We start from the raw sequence: 14,902 nt of genomic DNA, 5'->3' as shown, positions 1-14,902 counted from the left end.
TAATACATAAAATATGAATAAAGTCCAGTCATCTCCACTCGTTTCCACCGCGCGTGCCAACTTACAGTATGCGCTAAATAATTACCAAGAGCCGTACTAACATGTGCTACGGATCTGTTACATTTTTTCATCATTGACAATAAATTTCAACCCTATACGCTGGACACACGGCCGTCCGATTGTCACCTGTTCATAAAAAAAGCTTTTATTTTAAACATAGTCGATCACCTGTACCTATTCCAATTATGTCCTAAGAGGATATATTAAGAATTTATAAATGTACATGAATTGATGTGTGTAATCGTAATGACTGTTCTTCAAACAGACCAATATTAATTACGAGTTGTATGCCTTATCTTTTTGTGTACATATTATTTATACAATGGGGTAAGCAAATGCACATTGTCATTTAAAAGATTGTAAAAATTTCCGCGTGCGGAAAACTATTGAGATATAAATACATATATGAGAAGATGATAAAATATAAATAAACGCAAATATTATCGCGGAAATAAGACTTTTATCAATAGGAATTAGGTCATACGCGTTGAGGAGGGTAGGTACCACATGCTAACATTATTATTCACGATATCATCATTCTCAAGATCATCAAGAAGAATGAGTAAACTATCTTCTTTTCAATAGTGTAATTTATTTGTCTAATTACTATTTATTTTTGCTTAATATGTAGTTTAAGTTCTCGATCTTAATTTTATAAATTTTATGTGCACAAAGACAATGTTCGTTAATAACTTTTTATACATATTATATCTATAATTTCACACTTCCTTCAAATCCTCTCTGTGTGACATAGGCTTCTTTACAATATTAATTCATTTATTTTGTAATTAAAATGTTTATGTAACCGCAAGGTGTGTTAGGGAGCGCAGTAAGTCGGTTTAAATGAAAGAGATCTATATGTATCTTCATAATATTACCATACTGCTATTAGTTGCATATCATTAATGTCATAAGACTATAACGTGGTTAATTAACAAAAGCCTTCCAATACAATGAGGTCTCCGTTTATTCAAATACTTTTTAATAAAGTTTTCATATATAATTTGTTACAATAGAATCTATACTTAATATTATAAAGCTGAAGAGTTTGTTTGTTTGTTTGAACGCGCAAATTTCAAGAACTACTGGTCCGATTTGAAAAATTATTTCGGTGTTTGATAGCCCATTTATCATCACGCTAAGACCAACAGAAGCGAATCCTCGGAGCGCAGCTAGTCTTTAATAAGTACCTACTTAAAACAATTCCCCTAACTGTTCAATATTAGACGAATAGTTTGGACATAGTATAAACTAAAAAGGTGCAAGTTGTGTAACTAGAAGAAGAAGATAACTTACTTTTTCTCTTTATACTATGGTTTAGATTTCTCTCTACTTTGCTTGCATCATTACAATAATCAATTGCAAAAAACATTAAGAACTATGACATCTACACCTCAACGCTTAGGACACCCTACACATTGTTATAAAATTGTCTAGATAATATATGCAGAAACACCTGGTTCTATTTATGTATCATTATAATTGATAGTTCAATTTACATCACGCAAATTGGCGGAGTGATGTACAGTTTACATTTAAGATTAAAGTGATATAATATTGTTATAAAATATGGTTGCAATATGAAAAAATGGTTCATAGGAAGTTGTTGTTGGAATATACTGCACTAAACAGGAGTAATTATTGCCTAGGTGCAAGTATGAAAACATGTACGATGTAAAAACGTGTAAAACTATTGCTAAAAAACACTATAATTGCTAAAATACGACCAAAATCTCACTTGTGTTTGTAATATTTTATTTATTTCAGAAAGGACTTCTAAAACAAAATGTCAGTAGTTTCAGCTCTCGATACAACTATTAGAACAATGCTATTGAATTAGATATTTATTAGAGTATGTATATTATAATATTTCGGTCTAAATGTAATGCACCGAACTTTAATCGAAATTATTTTTTATGAATTAAGATTGAGGATAATATGAATTAATTTTTACTTGTTTATAATTTATTAACTGATTATTTTGGAATGTATTGAATGTGATGTAACGTATTTTTTTAGTGCATGCAGTGCTCATTAATTGTTATTGGTTGTAGATCATGTTCTATATTTTTTGTGTATTTTTTATGTGAATTCATCGATGTACAACTGCTAATGAGCCATAATAAATAAATAAAAAATAAATAATCAAACATTGCACTTAGGTACCTACTACCTATGCAAAATCATAGTAGTAACTTTAGTTGGATGATTCAACTACATTTTTGTACAATCACTATTTCTTACAATTTCATTTTAATTTCATAAACTGTTGGTTGATTCGTTTCAGTGTTACTAAAATATTTTTAATACACTATTAGTTACATGGAATTTGTGAGAAATGCAGATTTGTGAAATGAGATTTTATGATTGTATTATTTTATTTAGATGAACCTCGAAGAAAGTTATAGGCAACTTTTGTCAAAAGCCTAAGCTAATACATAAAATCAAGGAGTGTTAAAATTTTATTTAGATTAAAGTTTAAAAAAGACAGCAGACAAGCCCTTGAATACAAACAGTTACAGACAATACATAAAAATCCTCCTAAAAATAAGAATACATTAGAACTTCTCTACTCGCCAGTCCAACCTTATTTGATTAGTGATTTATCTAATCGAAGTAAGTACGAGACTCATTGCATCGGCATTTTAAAAAATATCGACAAGCGGCCGTGACATTTTGTTGCTGTGATTATTCTGTTTATGACAAAATGCAACTTGAATGCATCAATAAATACATTCGTACTGTCGAGTGTAGAATTGGATTTTTGAATAAAATATTTTCATGTTTCGACACGTGTTTTAATCTGATTCACCTGTCAAAATTGTGTTCTTATTATTGTTGAATTAATGTGGTTTATTAAAATTATTTCATGTTTAATTTAATAACTAGTGGAAAGGAACAATATAACCATGTGGTTATATTGTTCCTAAACATAACATGTGGTTATATTGTGCCAAGACTATTAAATATGTATTGAATAGTCTTGGCATTATGTTAGCTGATGTAGGCATGTGTCGCAAAAGTTCTAGTAATAAGCTTTTTCTTATTTGTTTGTGATCTAGTATTAAAAGATTAAAATAGGGAAAGAAACGAGCCGTTAATATCTATATCTACCACACAATACTATTAGTAGGTAAATTAAACAAGAAGATCTTATTTTATTCGCGACTGTACACAGAAGGAAACACGAATTTAAATCGGACAAGTCAATGCTAACCATCAGAATATTGCACAGCGAAGTTGAAGGTATCAGAGCACTCGTTTTGATAAGAAATGTATTGAAAATAAAAGCCCTGTACTCTTAAAGTTTTAAGAATAATAATGTGCCCATTACTATAATTTTCAGTACGGTATGGCATACACAAATTCTCCTAACTTTTCTTTCATTAATAACTCAGCCCCCGGAATCACAGAGACAGACACAATAGAAAATCTATTGTGTCGTGGTCCGATCGGGCCGCTCGGGGCTCAATGGGTTAAAGTTACCTCAAAGAAATTGTTTAAAAGTGTTTATTTATTCACTTTTCATTGTATACAGAGTTAAAGCACATAAACAAACCAAATAACACACAAGACAACTACATTATATAGGTTTAACAACAAATTATCTATTCCATTAACACCTAACTCTATATCCGCTCTACTATTGAGCTACTAGTAAATATATAAAAAACATTACATATCCTACCAAATTTTTAACTACTTCAAGAATCTGACCTTTAACCCTTGTGCAATTAACACACAGTGGTTCAAAAGGCATACCTACAAAAATTAAATCACAACTCAGCACCAATTACATAAACCTTTATTAAATACCTTGACTTTTCCGTAAACTCGTATTCACCATGAAGGAGAACAAGCTATCGTTATCAATGCTGTCACAAATGGAGATTTACTTAATCCTATAATAGCCCGTGTTACTGCGTTATCTATCTCTATTTCTATACTGTGTATTTAATATAATTATATTCTATTCTAAATGTATACTAACGCCTTGTATCTATCTATTTATGTATGTGCTTCGTCCGGGCTGTGTATGCATTTTATACGATCTAGGGATTTTTTGTAGGACTTAAGTATTTATTAAACTTGTGTAGGAAAGTTCTATGCATTATTGTACCATCTCCAACGAAAAATCATACAGGATATCTCTAACTAAATTTTCCTATATTGGCATTAGAGCATCGGAGGTAGAGCATTTTAATTTTTATATAAAAAGTTATATTGTCAAATTATGCTTTGAATACAGATTACTAAGTTATATGTTTTATTTTTTAACTGTATTTCATTACATAATGATAGAAAACATATTAATAATACAATTAATAAAAGGTTCTGTAGCTGTATGGAAAAAATGCCACTAAAAATGTGGCATTTTTGCAATTGAGTACTTTGACATTTACGATTCGGACATTTCTTATCATTTTTTTATCTTGACAAACTTACCACGTAATATATAATAAGTAGGTGTATATGGAAAGTTCTCGGAAAATCGCATCATTCCATGGAAGCATTTTCAAGATTACGAAGGCGTTAACCCAGCGTCCCTTTTGACCCTGTCTAAGCTCTGTCTAAATAAGGAATGATCCAGAATTCTTATCGATTATTTTCGGATCGATCGATTCGGAATTTGATTCAATCTCGTCACAGCTTTAATACAATAGAATTATTTACGGCCCTCTTTAACTTGAGGAATTTCAAGGAGCAAAGTAATAAAAGAAACTAAACAAATTGTCCAAATATTAAGTATATAAAATTCTTGCCTTCAAGTAGTTACTATTCTAATAACTTTTTCTTCCATGCAGAACGAATCTCCGACTCTCAATTAACGAAAAAATAATTCGCTACTCGATACAAAAAATACATGATTACTTTTTAATACCTTTATGATCTGACGTCAAAATAGAGCATGAAAAGATTAATGACTCAAAACTTGTTAATCTGAGGAAGCAGAAATCTACAATATGCTACATCTTTCGCTGATAGAGCCATTTGTATCAAGGAAAAACACTAATATCCGGAAAAGGCACATGTCTGACCAACCATTTACGTCCCGCATTAATCATAAAATACTGAAGCTATTTAGCAAATTTTGACAGTCAATCTATAACGGTTCTAAGCCATTGTTTACAAAAGACGCGTCCATTTTTTATTAAAAATCCTATCAAACCCTTTCTATTTGTGGACATCTGCCGAAATCGATTTCGCATTTTTTAGTACAAAAAACTGCGGGTGCAAAAAGGTACGTCTACGTTTTTATGGGATCTGCAATGTTTAGTAAACGGCAACCCTTTGATTAAACATGGCGGCGTGTAATCAGATTTCGGCATGTGCTATCCTTTTTTGTTTTTTTTTTAAGAAACACGATAGTTCTTGAGTGGAGTGTGCCAGTCTTTGTGGCTGACAAATGTATTTGCTTTCGCTGCGTCTTCCGTGTTAAAAAAAACAGCACGAGCCCTTTCTAGGTACTTGTGAGATTTAATAATCTATTGAAGGGTTGACAGGACCTTTCGATGCACCTTTTAATTTTTTTTTATCTTATAGCAGTATTCAGTTTCATTTTTGTTATTTTATACAGTCGATGAGTATTAAAAAAATCACTGCATGAGTGACGATAAACATTGTTTGTATTGTGTTTATGCTCTTAAATAAAATTATGTATACAGATAACAAAAATACCATAGATTAAAAATCGCATGAGACTATTAACCTAACCCATAATTCTTAATGTGATTCTCAATGACAAATAGTTTAATTAACTCGTTAGATTTCTCAGCATTATCTAGTTTGCAGACACGCCTAGCTTGTTAGGTCGAGGTTTTCATATTAACTTAGTCAGTACTAGTTATGTTTTCATTGTTTCCTTGCATTGATTGATCCTAATATTTTTACGATTATGATAATGTCTTATTAAGTGTTTTGACTTTGTTGTCCTAATTTTTTATTTATCACGCCCGGTGTTGCTTCACTGTTGTTATTATTGGAATTTATTAATCTATTAATTTCACAATTATTATTCTTAACAATTTTTTTTCGTAAATTTGGTATAAGTAAATATTTCTTCAATGTTAAAACGTAATCATATTAACTTATAAACAAACAAATGTAACACATCGTTTATATAGCTATAATCTAAACCGTGGAAACTGTTTTTCGTTTATGTAAATAAAATCCTTTTATAATAATCTTGAGGAATGATAATTAATTGTAATGGCGGACGCGTGATGGCTCAAATTAGATTTTAACTATCGATGTAACTTATAATATTTCTAGTATTCAAAAATAGGTCATATCTATATTTAACCCAGTCAGCGCTTGGATAAGTGACTGTGTTGTAAGGTTTCAATTCAACATTATCTTCTACTAAACTATACTTAATTCTCCTAAATTATTTCATATTTTAACAATCGTTTGTTAAACAAACATCACTACATAGTATAAAACAAAGTCGCTATATCTGTCCCTATGTCCCTTTGTATCTTTAAAACTACGCAAAGGATTTTGATGCGGTTTTTTTAATAGATAAAGTGATTCAAGAGGAAGGTTTTAGTATATATAATTTATTAGGTTTTAGACAAAGCGGGCGAAGCCGCGGACGGTTAGCTAGTACATATAATATAATTTATTAGGTTTTAGACAAAGCGGGCGAAGCCGCGGGCGGCTAGCTAGTACATATATAAAAATATTTTTTTATCTCTATAATATGTAATCCATCCATTGTTACATTGCTATTGTTTTATGTTCTAATAGGTACCGATAATCCTATAAATTTAGAGAATTTATCATATTTAATACTTAGTTGCAACGAATACTTGAAACACTATAGTTATATATGTAATTTATTGATAATTATTCCATATAGGGGGCAAGGTGTGAAATAAATAAATAAGGTAGTACTTAAGTATTATATTTTTGTTATTGTGTAAGCATTATAGTTGGATATTTTTCCAGGAAAAGGACTTGTGCTCTGTACAAGGACACTTCACTTTCAGTGATGTTAAAATTCCTTCAGTTCATATAATATAGGTTAATTATTGTAAATAATTAGTTATCTTATTTAAAAACACAAAAACGTGGCATATGGCTCTGGGACATCTGACATTTTTTCATATTTTTCTCATGAATCGAGATAAAATAAATAGTTTTTACGTCACAACCTTGGCGAGTTACGGAGAAAAGTGAAATATCTTCCCTTAATAATGTCCAACAATTCAATGCTATTTTAATAAATAATTTCAAAAATACGTGGAAGAGATACACGAATTTACAGAAAAAGCTTGCTATACACGCGCTGTCCTTATATAATATTGACAAGAACATGTATAACAATACCTAGCAACTCATTAATTCTAATTGCGAGTGCATTCTCAAATTTTGTTTTTTGCATATGTATTCTGGCCTAGAGAGCGTGCGTCAGGTGTGTATTCACCTGTGTCGACATATTTATCTCGTTTTGACAGCTGAGTCGTTTCGAGCACGCTTTGTTTTATCTATTTATAAGGAACCTGTTTGCAATTACGTAGCACATTTATGTTGGACGATTTAGGAAGGCTATGGTTATCTTTGCGAACATTCCGGAATTTCCACCCCACCCGAAGAATAACTAAGTTCCATTTCCGTTGAAGATACATAACAACGCGATAATATGTGTGTTAACATAAGCAGATAACTTATAAGTAAGTATATAATATACTTACCCTATTCGATCACTCCAATAGTCTGATATGACGGAAGGACATAAGGACCAGATGGGACTAGGCACAGGTTCAACAGTTCTACGTGTTCTCTGGGTTGATTCGATTGGTAAAAAGTGTCATATTTTTCATATCACGTCCATAAAATCGAACAGATTTATTAATTTTCAACATTCTACAACTTCCAAAGTATAATACATGTAATATGTATATGATATAGAGCATATGAAAAAGCTGAATTTATAGCGAATTTTTAACCATTTCAGATATGGTATTAGGTTTAAACTCCCATCCTACATTTATATAAATAATAACGATCTTTTTACGCTATGTTTAGAAACATCAATACGCCGCTCTACATTCTATACTCTCTATACTGCTCCCAAGAATCTTGAAATTCCACATACATTATTAATATAAAATTAAGAATACAAAGACAGATATAAGTTTCGGTGGTGCACATAGCTCAGTCGCCTGTAAACCGAAGGAATTCCTTCAAAACCGGAGGTTCATCAATATCCCGACAAAAACCGTCACAAAAAGTGTTCCACTCGATTTTTATTTGAAGGAATCCGTCCTCATAAGTATGAGAGCAGTCCTCGATCGCGAGAAACCGCCAAACGAACCGCGTCGGCAAAAATGTGCATAATTGGCTCAGCGCAAGAAAAAACCCTTCAAAAAGTCGACCTCTAAATGTTTCGAAAAAGTGCACGAGTACAGGATGTTATGAAATACTGGAGCTTTCAAGTGCCCATGGGAGTAATGTCATCTTAATGCTTCCATATGGAAAATTAATAAGTACCTGATGTCTGATGATTCATCTAACACCAGTCAAGTGAATTTTTAATTTAAAAACAAACTGACATAATAATATATAAGTTTCAATAAAGATAATATTAATGTAGTAGTAGATTATTATTGAATAGGTATGCAAACATCGATACACCTAAAAACAGAATGTTCATCAATATCTCTTAGAGTTTATTAATTATTATATAACTCAATCATTCCCAAAAACTTGCTGCTCCAAAAAATAATCAATTTAATAACGTCCAAATTCCATTAAAATATAAAATCCACAGAACCACCTGTCTCACCAACAACACCCTGTATACCGATGCATTTCTATACAGGATTGATTTATTCAAATCGAAAAGCTTTTGATTGTGCCCTTGGCCGCGGGCCCACGAATTATTTGTTTTTGAATAGCAATTATATTTTATTTTATTAAAACAATTCCCTTGCATGATTCCTTCAAAATTCCTAATGCTTCCCCGAAATTCGTCTCAGAATCTCTAACTAATACTAAACGATGCTTTTAATATATTTAGGTTGAGCCGCATGCAACTTTTGTGAAATTATGTGATTATTAAATGGGATATTCTTTGTTTTTGATTTAATTTATTGGGAAGTAGCGATTATATTTGAATTTTTTGAATAGTTTTAAAATTTCTTGCTACTGAGTAACGAAATAAAACTAGCTGCTGTTTATTAAATTGCCTTACCTAATAATAATTGTTTAATAATTGATGTAAAAGTTAAACTTTAATTAAACTTTAGTTAAACTTTAAAATTTAAAAGATCCCAAAATCAAAACCAATACATTAATAGTCTTTATCAATTAAAACCTATAACAATATTCGTATTAAACCGTTAATTCGATACCTACATAAACAACAAAGCAGCTGTCCCAAAAACTGTTCAAAGATAAACTACTAAAAATTGCACGTAAAAAAATGTCATCTGCATACAACATCTGGTCAGTATAAAAACATTGCCTATGCAGATAATATAAAAAACTTGCTAAAACGCAGTTTAAATAGTTTTTTACAGCTAACAACACTGCAGCGGTTTTTTGGTAAGGCGGCATGTGCCAAACTTCCGTTTAAAAAATCTACGGATCAACATAATGTTTGTTTTTTTTACATTAATAAATTGTGTCCTGAAGTATCATTAAATGTATATTTTATATAAGCTCGATTTAAAAAGTTATATAAGTTTAATACATAGTTATAACTTATATTTTTATAACAGCGCTATGTTATCTGCATTATACAACGAAAGAGGCAAAGAAATATAAATAAAAGAACTCTTCCAATTTTGTAAGTTGTATTGTGTAACCTTTACAAAAACAGTTAATCAATCAAGTGTTTCACTTTCATATTGAATTCGTATGTCTATAATAATATACTTTTGTTTCAGATGTGTAAATCACCTATAGAGCTTTCCACGCATCTCTGCAATTCCGTCAAGTGTCTTGTCTTCTTCAAGATTTTTTTTTACTCTTTTTCCACATTGTTCTATTAAGTTCTAACTCTACCAACGATCTCTGTAAAGGCATTATATTTACAACTACCTGTGTCCCGCGGATTTACCCCCATAGCTATGCTCTTATAGGTCTTAGCGTGATGACATTATAGCCTATAAGCCTTCCTCAATAAACTACACTGAAATAATTTTTCATATCCGATCAGTAGTTCCTGAGATTAGTGCGTTCAGGCAAACAAACTCTTCAGCTTTCAAATAATAGTATAGATAATGTCCACATATGTAGTGCTACAGTAGAGTTTAAGAATAAGTAATAGTTGTTTTATTTACAAATTCATTTGAATGATCTGTAATCAATCTAAAGATTTAGCCCACCCATAGACAATCCAGACCATACTCGCTCTACCAATAAATAGCATAATAAGCGCACGCATCAATTGTTTTACTTTTGATTGAGAAGACCCCATCTGTCTATATTCTTTACTAAATACGCAATATTGTAAAAGCAGGTGACCTCACGCGAAAGCACATAAAGAAACATCATTACATCTGTTCCATTGTCATTAGCCACATGCTTCATTTCACTGGATAAAAAATGTTTCCGTAAAAATGAGAGTCGTAGCACGAGCCAATTTTTTCATCTCCTTTCCATCTCAAAAAAGTATGAACTATGAACAATTGATCAAATGTGGATCAAATTAAGAAAAAGTATTTCGGTACGTGAGAAACGTGCGGATATTCCGAATAATTAATAGATATATCAAGATGTTTTCATTGTAACGAAGAATTGTAAATACTTGTTAATGTTAATTAAACGTGTTGTTCTCATCACATTTACATCAGATGATAATTTTTGTCACCATTCCAGTTTATTTATCTACTGAGCGATTACTTTTGTTTCAATTACTTCAAACGAGAATACTTAATTGTCTTTATTCAAGTTAATTCTGCATTTTGTAATTATTATGCAAATTACTAATTAACATTCTCAATTCAGTACAAACATATATCTTTGTAACAACGTTGTTGATTATAAAAGTGAAACGAATAATAAATATCCAAAAACACCAAATTACTTTGTGTGTTATGTATATCATAACTTTGCAAACAGACACATTCCTACATAAATGATTCATGAGAATATAAATTTATTAAATATTTAAAAATTAGAATATAGTTTCATGAGAGTCAAAAGGCAAAACACTATTTTATTATATATTAGGTAATGTCTTATCCATAACATGTCGTCCTATTTCGACCACGGAAGTGCCCACAGTACGCCGCCTCTTCCTGTCTTTTACCTTTTTGCCAAATTGAGCGAAGTTTTTTAAATTTTTTCACATACAATTAGGATAAGAACGTATAGCTCGTGCCAATGTCAGCTGCCGGCTGTGATACCAACTTTTGCTTTTATCTGTGGCGAATCAAGTCTTTTTTTCTTTCAATTTACAGATTATAAATTCATTAAAAATTAATTTTTCAGATATTTTTTTCGTTGTTATACATCTTTTCATGACTCGTTTATTTATTTTTTTATTTGTTGAAATAATTGCATAATGTAACATTCATTTTTTTAACTCTCCTCATAAAAAATAGAAACACACAAATACAGAATAGAATTTAAAATGTATTATACACAGACATGTATTATAACTATTTGATTAGGTATGGTTATGAATAATATAATAATATTCGAGATACTAAAAAAGGTCAAAGTCAAGCCTACCTCTAATATATAAAATTCTCGTGTCACAATGTTAGTTACCATACTCCTCCGAAACGGCTGGACCATGAAATTTTCTGTGCATATAGGGTAGGTCTGAGAATCGGCCAACATCTATTTTTCACACCTCTAATTGATAAGAGTAAGGCAGAACAACATTTGCCGGGACAGCTAGTATTATATAAAAATAAATCTGCTTACATAATCATATATTTTACATAATTTGTAGTCTAAAATTAACTTAAAAAATTGGATAAAAATGACGAAGTAACCAATTCGGTATTGCTTTCTTCTAATATGCTAATTCGCACTTAATAAAAAGCTTAATCTAGAAGCTTTTGAGTTAATACTCAAAAGCTTCTAGATTAGCTTTTGAGTTAATATTCAAAAGCTTCTAGATTAGCTTTTGAGTTAATATTCAAAAGCTTCTAGATTAGCTTTTGAGTTAATACTCAAAAGCTTCTAGATTAGCTTTTGAGTTAATATTCAAAAGCTTCTAGATTAGCTTTTGAGTTAATATTCAAAAGCTTCTAGATTAGCTTTTGAGTTAATACTCAAAAGCTTCTAGATTAGCTTTTGAGTTAATATTCAAAAGCTTCTAGATTAGCTTTTGAGTTAATATTCAAAAGCTTCTAGATTAGCTTTTGAGTTAATACTCAAAAGCTTCTAGATTAAGCTTTATATTCTGAATTATTTAATGTTGATTTTATATCTCATTTAAAAATAAAGTCAAGGAAAAGATCAATAATTGAACAATTATTGTTGTAAGTTATACATATATTACAACTAGATTTACTCCCGCGGCTTTTCCCGCGTTTTCAAAGAAAATCTCGCATAGTTCCCGTTCCTGCGGGATATCTGGGATAAAAAGTAGCATAATATGTCTTATTCTGAGTCTTCAGCTACATACAAAATTTCACTGTAATTGGTTCAGTAGTATTTGCGTGAAAGAGTAACAAACAAACATCCATCCATCCGTCCTCACAAACATTCACATTTATAATATTAGTAGTATAAAGATTGTAGTATGTCATTGTTCCACTCAAAATAATTATTGTTTGAATTTACGTTTCCGTATATAAAAATATTTATTTCAAACTCAAACTCAATCATATTATAAATTAATGCGAAAGTAACTCTGTCTGTCTGTCTGTGTCTGTGTACTCAATCACGCCTTAACTACTGAACTAATTTGCATGAAATTTGGTATAGAGATATTTTTATACCCGAGAAAGGAAATAGGATAGGTTTTATCCCGGAAATCCCTCGGGAACGGGAACTATGCGGGTTTTTTCTTAAACTGCGCAGGCGATGCCGCGGGTGGAAAGCTAGTTTTTACTAAATGTCTGTAAATATTATTTCATCTTTTCTCATAAATATTTGTGTGTTTCTAAAAAAATACTAGTGATTTTACCATCAATATTGAATAAATTTAGGATGGTCCTATTTTCCATATAGACTTCTAGGTTTGCTTCAGTTATCACTGTTGCCTTTCGAACCTATAGATATTATATGATAATAACACAGTATTACAATATTATTTTCCTATGGTAATACTGTGATAATAACTACCATTTACTTTATTTATGTATAAAATAAATTAGATATATGTACTTAGAAGAAGATGCTAACTATAACAACTTAGATCCAACAGCTGCAACATAAAAATTCTACCGCCATTTATCCTAATTAGTTTTACACAAAACTTAGACAATTTTATAACCAATATGAGACCGCACTGGCCATCAAAAAAAAAATATTCAACACGTGCATGAAATTTATAAAATCAACATCTGCGAAATCGATGTTTTTTACGAGAATTTCTTTTGCGTTTAAAAAACTTGGGGTGGTTTTTTGAGAGATCGCATATCGCCGAGTTTCCGTACGCGTACGCAGTTATGTAGAATTGGATTCTATAGGATGCTGGGAAAGGAATAAAATAAATTTTTTTTTATAATTTTATGTATTTTTATTAAAATATTGATCCCGATTATACTTATGGTATTATTTATTAAGGTAAACGCAGCTATCAACGACCCATCGAAAATCTGAAGGTATTACCGACCTATAAAAGTAATTCGAAATTTAAACGTTTCCAGAACTATTCTAGCTATAGGTAGGCAAAGTTATACACGAATGTATTAATTGAGCATCGTATACTTTAACGTTAGAGTGAGTAACTGAGCAAAAAAGAGTTAAAATGCGTAAGTTGCTGCGGGGTAGCGTGGAAGCAGGACGTGTCGTACTGTTCCGTTGTTCCTTCGGGTAAGTACTGTGAGTATCTTTTTAAGACATTTACAAACAAATGACATCTATACTTTAATTTATATTACTAAATGTCAATGCATTTAAGTGTCAACTTTTCATTTCTTACAACATTTTATTAATAAAAAGTAATTTGAAACGATAAAACTTAAAATTAAAATGGGACGGTGTTAGCTTCACCAGTTTAAGTCGTGGCAGGTATCAACGACCCGTAAGTCGGCAATGGCAGCAACGTAACTTTTTGTTTTATTTTCTTTTATGTTATTATATCACACTAACACAAGTGGTCTTATGGACCAGTTTAAATCTAAGCTATGAGTCTTCATAAAAATCTATTAGCGACTAAACTTTTTTGTCTAGTGTTGTATCTTTTAGCGTTGTCAATTTATACAAAGTTATGATATTTTCGAGGATCCCTATCGAATAGTTACAGTAGTAAATCATTGTTTTTTTTTTGTTTAAACAATATGCATTTGTTCATATTTTGTATGACATTAATCAATTATAATCTATTTTATAGTCTGATGGTCAAATGAATTAAAATAACCATTTTTTTATGGGTCGGTAATACAATTTAGGTTTATACTTACATACTTTAATACCGACCCATGTGGGTCGGCAATAGCAACTATAGGAAGCTATTACCGATCGAATATAGATTGTTTAGTTTCTCATCTACAAATTCAAATTCAAATTGCTTTATTTGCAGAATGTAGAATAAAGATGTTTGTATATACAGATAATATTGATCCTTAAACATTCCGCTCGTAATTGAGCGTGCAAATATATTTTTATTACTTTTATGACATAATAGGTGCCTATTAAAAATTATATTTTTTTTAGGTTCAATTAACATAAAACATATAATTAGGTATATTTTTTCCAGAAATAT

The sequence above is a fragment of the Colias croceus genome, chromosome 24 (genome assembly GCF_905220415.1).
Source record: "Colias croceus chromosome 24, ilColCroc2.1".
NCBI classification, from domain to species: Eukaryota; Metazoa; Arthropoda; class Insecta; order Lepidoptera; family Pieridae; genus Colias; species Colias croceus.
This window is presented reverse-complemented; position numbering follows the sequence as displayed.